This window comes from Bombus fervidus, chromosome 1 (assembly GCF_041682495.2).
Source record: "Bombus fervidus isolate BK054 chromosome 1, iyBomFerv1, whole genome shotgun sequence".
In the NCBI taxonomy this organism is placed as follows: domain Eukaryota; kingdom Metazoa; phylum Arthropoda; class Insecta; order Hymenoptera; family Apidae; genus Bombus; species Bombus fervidus.
This window is the reverse complement of record NC_091517.1, coordinates 21176597-21184539: the sequence shown is the minus strand read 5'-3', so window position 1 is coordinate 21184539 and position 7943 is coordinate 21176597. Positions and strand designations below refer to the sequence as shown.

Here is a 7943-nt window from a genome sequence, read left to right as displayed (position 1 = left end):
GCCAACAAACGCCCTTAAAATAAACAATACGGAATCTGCGTGTAATGATAGTTGTCGTGCGAATTTTGGTACGCCACGAAGTTCGGGCTTTAAAAGAAATATTTTGATATACTATATGAGAACTCAAGCTGAGAAAAGTATCAAATAATTATTTGTATAATTTGGAAATTGTTTACATTTAACTATGTGTCAACAAATTGATTCAAGATACAAAAACATTCTGAAAATGGATTGATTTGGAGATATATTTTGAGGTAATTTGCTGGTTTGTTTTATATTTTTATGAAAAAGCGTGTTCGCTTTGTGAATGAACCGAAAACTAATTATTATAACAGTCCTTTTGGTTTAATAAACATGGATTATGTTGCTCATAAACATGGCTTTTAATGAAGATATATTCATTGACATTTGATTTTGTTAACGTTAATTATGAAATTGATTAATAAATTTGCTAATTTGTTACTATGTATGTATTATCAACCCAATAGTTCTCATATCATAGTTCAGTGCAGTTATTTCAGTGAGACTACAAAATTGACGATCGTCGTTCGTCGAAAGGAAATCATGCAAATTTACATGTTAGGACCGCAATTCGTTAAAATTCAAGACAGACTTCAGTGACGGTACAATGACGCAAAACATAAAAGGTACAGCAAACGAGAGACCATTGTCTGTTTCTGTTCTTCTCACGTACATACTTCCGTTGATGTGTTTTATCTCTCTTTCTCGCTTTCGTTCATCTCACTCTAGTTTACTCAGCCGATAGTGATGGGAACGATACAATTTCAAACAAACCACACCTATACTACAGAATTGATCTTTCAAGCTACTTGCTCCATACTTGATATTTCATTTAATTTTTATTTTTATTATAATTGTAAAATTATCGTAATTTTTCAACAAAATAAAATTGGCGCTATGTACAGTTGTTCCACCTGGTGGACGAAAGAGTATTACTCCCATCGCTAGTGGATCGTAACTATTTATAATGGTAGCCGTTGGCTTCAGTCTCGTGTTTCTTCTCTCCTTTACGCTCATTCTTTCTCTGTTTCTCACCGTCGTCTCTATTTCTTTCTCTCTCTTTTTCTCTCTTTCAGTCTACAGAGTGGTTCTTATTCTTTGTTAATAGTGTCTCCAAGCATTCGTCCGAGCCAGACTACGTTTGACTTTGCTCTCCTACCTGAGAGGACCGAAATAGAGTAGTGGCAAGACCCCGATACTACCGACGCGACGCCACAATTCAGTCGTGAACCGAACAATAAACAATAACACGACGACGCGTGTCACGAGTTCGGGATAGTGACTACCGCGACCTGTTGCCGGCTGCCAAAAAGATCCCGCTGGATGTCGCGCGTGTGTTAGTGAGATCGTGAAATGTTCGTTTCGGAGTATCTGACCGCGGGAACGGGGAATTGTGTGTCATGGCGGTGATCGTTCTGCAGAACAGCCACGTTCGTGTACACATGACTACAATGTTGGCTATCAAGGAAAAAAAGAAAGGAAGAATGAGGAGCTGACTACGACGCGGCTTGGCCACTAGAAAACCACTCTCGATGAGGTAAGTATAAAATAATACGTACGATATATGAACGAATTTCTTTGGCAAGCGACAAGTGACAGGTACTTGAGGTTGGACGCAATTATGTATTACCTTCGTGTGTTGTCTGCACCACGTTCGACGAGTATTTGAAGATTCGTTTCGTTGAGACAGAAACCGATGCCTCGTGCTAGAGCCGGAACTTGACGGAAATTGACGATTTCTGTCGAGGAACGACCGAGGACGCGCTTCGTGGTGGTTCGTGTTAATTCGCGATTTCCCGATAGCCGGGGCAACACGCGATAAGAACGATTACGAAATCGGGCATACTGAAACGTGAGAATAATTGGTAGCGTGATGAGGATAGTATATGCGAATAAGGATATATGAGGGGAATTAGGATTTTCTTATTGGCGAACTTTCACTTGAATGCTCAGAGATTAAAAATATCAACATGCGTAGGGCGATGACTTTTTATCATTCTTGAATGTTTTGGATCATATTTAGAAGAATGATACTTTATGAAAATTGTTACGAACAGGTTTAAAACCTGTTAAACTAGAGACATGAAATAATGTATTTATCATTATGACCATGACTTTATCTTTACATTCACCTTTCGCTTTTATAATGTCAAACATGGAGCATATACTGCAACAGTTATGTTGCATAATATCGTTTTATAATTTTTTTTTTTTTACGTAAGTTTGTTCAATTTTTGACGTGTATCGGAAAGAGTCAAATTAATACTTTGTATCTTGCTATGATATATTATTATTTTTTGTTTTCGTTAACATCTTGTAATTTATTTCAGATCGTGTTATGTAATAGACAACTGAACTATTTATCTATTTAAAGTCATGATTACATTATAACACGCAGTTACTGATATTTGTTAGTCCTGAAAATTACTCAGACATTAGCGTCTAATCGGAGTTATTGTGGTATAATTGTTTTGAGAAACGATTTTAATATTTTCCATACTGTAAGTGATACATTTATTATACGTAATTGTTATTTGCAGACTCTCACGTAGCATCTGGTAAATGACTCCAAGAGCTTGCGTAGTAATAACGAAATCGCGTCTTTATTTCAAGTAATTATTTCGGCTTAAGAGCCACTTCTGTAAGCCGGTTTATAATGAATTTCATTATTACTCATTATCAAAATATTAGAAGCATCACGAATTCTAGAAATATCGAAGAAAAGTGCTTTAATATTCATTGATGAAACGTATGACGACATTAGCAATTATCAAGGGATGGTCGATAAATTATAAACTACAACTTTATACGAATAAAGCTTCATTTTCGTTTCTTAGAAATTTCAAGCAATTTCAAGCAATTTTGAAGCAAATTTATTTACATTTTTATTCAAGATATTAAAATACTCTTAAGCAAAAGTTTTTAAGTATTTTTTCATGAATATTTTTGTTTATTTTCCAAGTTCATGTATTAAAGAATAGTTTTGTTTCTTTTTATTCGTATTATGCTTCTTTCTTTAATGGAGATGAAAATATCCTTCTGTGAACTGCAATACATGAATTTGTATCAGAGCTCGTGTTATTCTGTCTTTCGAACTGAGGTTGAGATGGAAGCTTTTATCGTAGATTATTTTTTACAATATTCTTATATTCTCAATTTTCGTATTCAGCTTCTTTATATTTCACGTTGCTTCATAATATTCCATTCTTAGAATTTTTCAATCTAGGAAAGAGCATAACGAAGGTTAATAGAACTGCTTAAATTATATTTTACGAACAATTTCTTCTCCTTTCTCACATTAGAAAGCGAATTTTGGATGATAAAATATCTTTAATCTTTTTGTTATTATACTTAAGTTAGTAGTAAAATTGATCATATTCCATTAAAACTTGGAAAGAACTACTATTACATTTATAATATAAATTATTTTTATTCAAACATTAAAAAGCGCTATTTCATAATATACGATAGTGTCGTGTAAAAATTATAATACGTTAATTTAATTTAATAATACTCCAAAAATTTCTCACCGTATAAATTAAGATTAATGCAAAACATACATACTGCAAATAAATATACGTATAAAAAGATTGTGGTAATACAATTTTTTCATCAGTATCCATCTGTTATATTTATATGTCAGAAATATTTAGTATTTTTAGCAGATTAGATACAACGTAATACGATATGATATGACAAGATAGTATGAAATATAAAATAGGGAGATAGCTCAATTATAGTATCTATTAAAGATCAATTAAGTTTGACGAGGGTTTCAAAATAGGCTACGAATGATGCGCAACGATCTATCTAATATCATCGTGTATGAAAATCTGTATGTATTACATACTTACGTTGACAAGCGAGGAATTAAGCGACTACAGTGCGTTGTACTGTGACACAATTGAAACAATTTGAGATTACCCACGATGGCCCATATAGGTTGCAGATTGTTGCGTAATAATGCATAAGAGCCGTGAATGCGTATTTCCTGTTATTGCGCGTTTGTGCGTTAACAAAGGATGGGTAGTGTGTGGAACGCAAGCGTTCTGTTCGAATGGCGAGCTACGTAGGCTGGGCGTATTTCAGAAATACGACCGATTTTATCTCAACTATAGCCAGACATGCTGAAGTATTCGTATAACCTATGGATAAGATCGTATTACGTTAATAATTTTATTAAAATATCTCAATTTAGAGTTATTGGTATGTATAATGCATTTATTAAAAGTCACGTAAATACTTTTCGAAGAACTACGCTTTATTAAATTTATTATAATTGTTATATCGAGCATAATAATTATCTTTTGTTTCTCAGAGGAAATGGTTCTGGAGAATAATGTAAATCGAACATCGCCATCAAAATTATTATTATCTTAATGGAATATGTAATGAATAATTTAGTGGTCGATATATGCGTGTTCAGTAGATTATATTTTGCATAATTTTCTTCCATTAATGAGAAAATAATGCACGAAACACGTAGAAAATAAATATGTACCTCGAATTGAACTTTCCACGAACCTATTACGTATTTCATTGTTATTTCGTTGGGATTAAAGTTACGAATTTCCTACGTATAAAAAAACTTTTCCATATCATTTACGTGAAAACCTGTTCCTCCATCGCAATCAATCGTCGCCCCTCATCGCTCTCATTCGTTATCTATGATTAAAACACGATTTTATTCGTCCCTCTGGTAATATCTAGTGAAATGATATTTTCACGCTATTGGTCATAGAAAATGGGAATGATATCATCTGGTGGCCGTTGCCATCCATGCAGGAAATTAAACAAGAATGCATCAGTTGTCAGAGGGAACATCAGAAGTCGCTTAAAGCAACGCTTCGTTACGCCTTCACAATAACCTGATTCAGACTGTGTCAAGGGGAACGTATAAAGCCAAAGTCAGAGAGGTGCATCCATGTAAGCAAGAATGTCACACCTGCTGTTAATAGTGAAATGAATAGCGTCTTTACGCTTAGAATCTCGACACTTTGGCTCTATATGTGTGTAAGACAGAATGTCTATCTTTGTTGATAACATACGTACGTAATAGCGAAAATGGTAAGAGTCGTGGTTGATTTCTGTTTAGGGAAAAATCTTCAAGCAAAAGAATTCGGATTCTATTGTATATTTCTTTTCTTTATTTATACGACACGAAGAGCATATGTGAAAGACGTCTACAGATACATTTGTGTTAATTTTTCTTATTTTGATTTTCCTTAATAGGTTTTGATAAGATGAGATTGACTATTGAATTTGAAGATCGTTCATCATGTTGTTTCGTCTGATCTTCATATAATATAACAGGGGTTTACATGTAACGTAAATTCGACTATTTCTATTATGAAACATGTTACGCCGTATGAAGCGGTCAACAAGTCAGCCCTTGTTACCTGACTGTCAACGGCCCTCATACCGTTATTTTGACCTTCTACAGACCCAAGGACCCACCATATACTCTAACGATAGTTTAATGGCTAACGTATATAGATGGGTCAATCGGTCTGTACTAAAATTACGGGACGTAGAGTCCTAAAAGGTACTTTAAGTTTACAGCGGGCTATTCATGACGGCCTGGAATTTATTACGTGCTGGTAACAATAACGGAGAAAGCAGGTATCTGCCATACGGAAAGAGCGGATATGTATACAAAGGAAAAAGGGACTTTATCCCAAAAAACAATATCGTCAACTACCTAAGACGGTAGAAAGTCTCCTGCCCTGTGATGGCGAAAGAACGAACCGGGAGTCGAGTCCAGGTCAGTCTGTGCAAAACATCCCCGGGTTCCTTTGGCTCTTCAAGCTCTCACGACAGTCAAGTCAATTGTTCGTATGACACGGGCAATCATATTGACTCTACGTTTCGTCTTCGTAATCAAATTCACCGACCTCGCTTGTATGTGAGAGTGTATATCTTTATAAACTTGGAATAAATATATACATTAATAAAACTGTAGACTACAGTTTTATTCCATTAGAATTACCCCTATTATCCCAAAAAAAAATACGGGGATCGACCTGCTCGTGGTGTCGATTGATACAATCGTAACGGGAATTTACGACTCCCGTTGACGCGCCTCCCCGCGACTGGCCGAAATTACAAAACATGTAGGGTATTTCTATTTTCTTCTGTAATATGAGATTTGAAGATACATTTTCCTGTGTTTTGAAGCACTATAGATATAAGTTGACTTTCACATTTTTATTTCGAATGTTATATAAATTAAATTAATAAAGTTGAATTTGGTATAAATCCATTTCAGTTCGTCACTATATCATTATAATTTACACGCTCGTATATGGTTACTATAATTGCCCTTAGCGATAATTTACAGACTTCTATACAAATAAACCATTTGATACATGTAAATACTAGGAAAGACTGGTCGATTCGTTGATCTAGTCAAAATCCAGTTTATAACGACGAGTCTTGTATAATCCACACGAACACTTCACAGACTATATCGATCTAATTGAATATATCCATTAATTGGTATCCTATTAATTAGGTTGAAACCCATCGTAATTCTCAATATTATTCTAATTTGCTATACATTACTATTCGAATAAAACTATTTAATACTAAATATACTATCGAAAAAAACTCAGCTATTTTTTAATCTTCTTTGATATCTAAGGATATGTGTATAAAGATTTATATGTATGTACATAGTTTATTGCAATTCATTAAAATTAATTGAGATAACCAAACTCGCATTGTCTGATAGTGAACCACGTATATTCACGAACACGAATCTTGCATTGAATTAGATTTTGCTAATCTCTTAAAGCCCCAATCATCATGACATGTATATACCAAGTCAATCGGAGCTGTTTGAACTCCGTAAGTGTTCCTGGAACTCGTTGCAAGTTAGATCTGGTTTAGATCCTTCGAGAGTTCAGGTTAGGCATGGATTAGATCTAGGTGGATCAATGAGACTTCAACCGAGTCAGCTCGTCGTCTTGATTGATTTTACCTAACTTTTAACAAGCCTACGTTGTTCCAGCTAGGATTAGATCAGTCTAGGTCAGTAGAACTCTTGCCGAGTAGGTATTGTAGTTGAATTTACTCCATTTCCAATGATTTCTCTAGTTGATCCTTTAACGGTGTGGCTTGGGAGAGACTCAAGAAAGTCATCGAATATAGTACTGTAAATGGAGGAACATTGTGGAATGGGTTTGAACGACTAAATTGTGAATCGAGTAAATCGCATTTGACGATTCAGTTTCGGCCTTCTAATACTAACTACGTTTGAGTCGATAACTGATAATTTTAATGACTCTTAAAGAATTTCGTTAAATAAGCATTTCATAATGATGTAAGTATTTAACTAGTAAATACACAACCTCTATACATATACTTATCATAGATCTATAGATTCTTCTTTAGAAAGGCCCTCAATTTCAGGTCTTAAATATCCCAATCATTCGTAATGGTGTTATTCGTGTTCTCAAAATTACGACAATTTTTCTCTTGAATAAACTGATTTGGTTTTAAAAATCTTGTCAAACTAATCGATAATAGATTGGTAATATAATTCATTACGTTTGTATTTCCTGTAGAAACTTACACTATCGAGTATACTTGGTCGTAGATTAGTTACGAAAATGATGCGATAATTGCAACACAAAAAGTACCTTAAATCATCCACGCTTCTCGAAGCGGTTTTACCATTTTTCTTTATTATTCCACAGTATCTGTACGCTATGTTACGATAGTTTCTATCATTCTCTAACAATTAAACCTTTCCACGAACAGTGGAACGATTAAACCTTTCGGTGTGTTGCACCGTGTGATAAGATAAAACTGCAGCCTTCTGTAGGTAGGTATTAGTAGTGCGTAGCGCAATAGAATCGCGATAACGGTACCGAGTCTCTTACGTGTTTTCGGTGTATGTGCCAGTTTTGCAGTTCGAC

General features: G+C 34.5%; 1 long non-coding RNA gene across 1 annotated transcript; it reads left to right on the top strand.

Moving 5' to 3' along the window:
• The first annotated feature begins 3656 nt into the window (after positions 1 to 3656).
• On the top strand, positions 3657 to 5139 carry LOC139990120 (uncharacterized). Its single transcript, XR_011800488.1, has 2 exons — positions 3657 to 4227; positions 4763 to 5139. It is a non-coding gene; the product is annotated as an uncharacterized lncRNA (long non-coding RNA).
• Positions 5140 to 7943: the final 2804 nt, after the last annotated feature.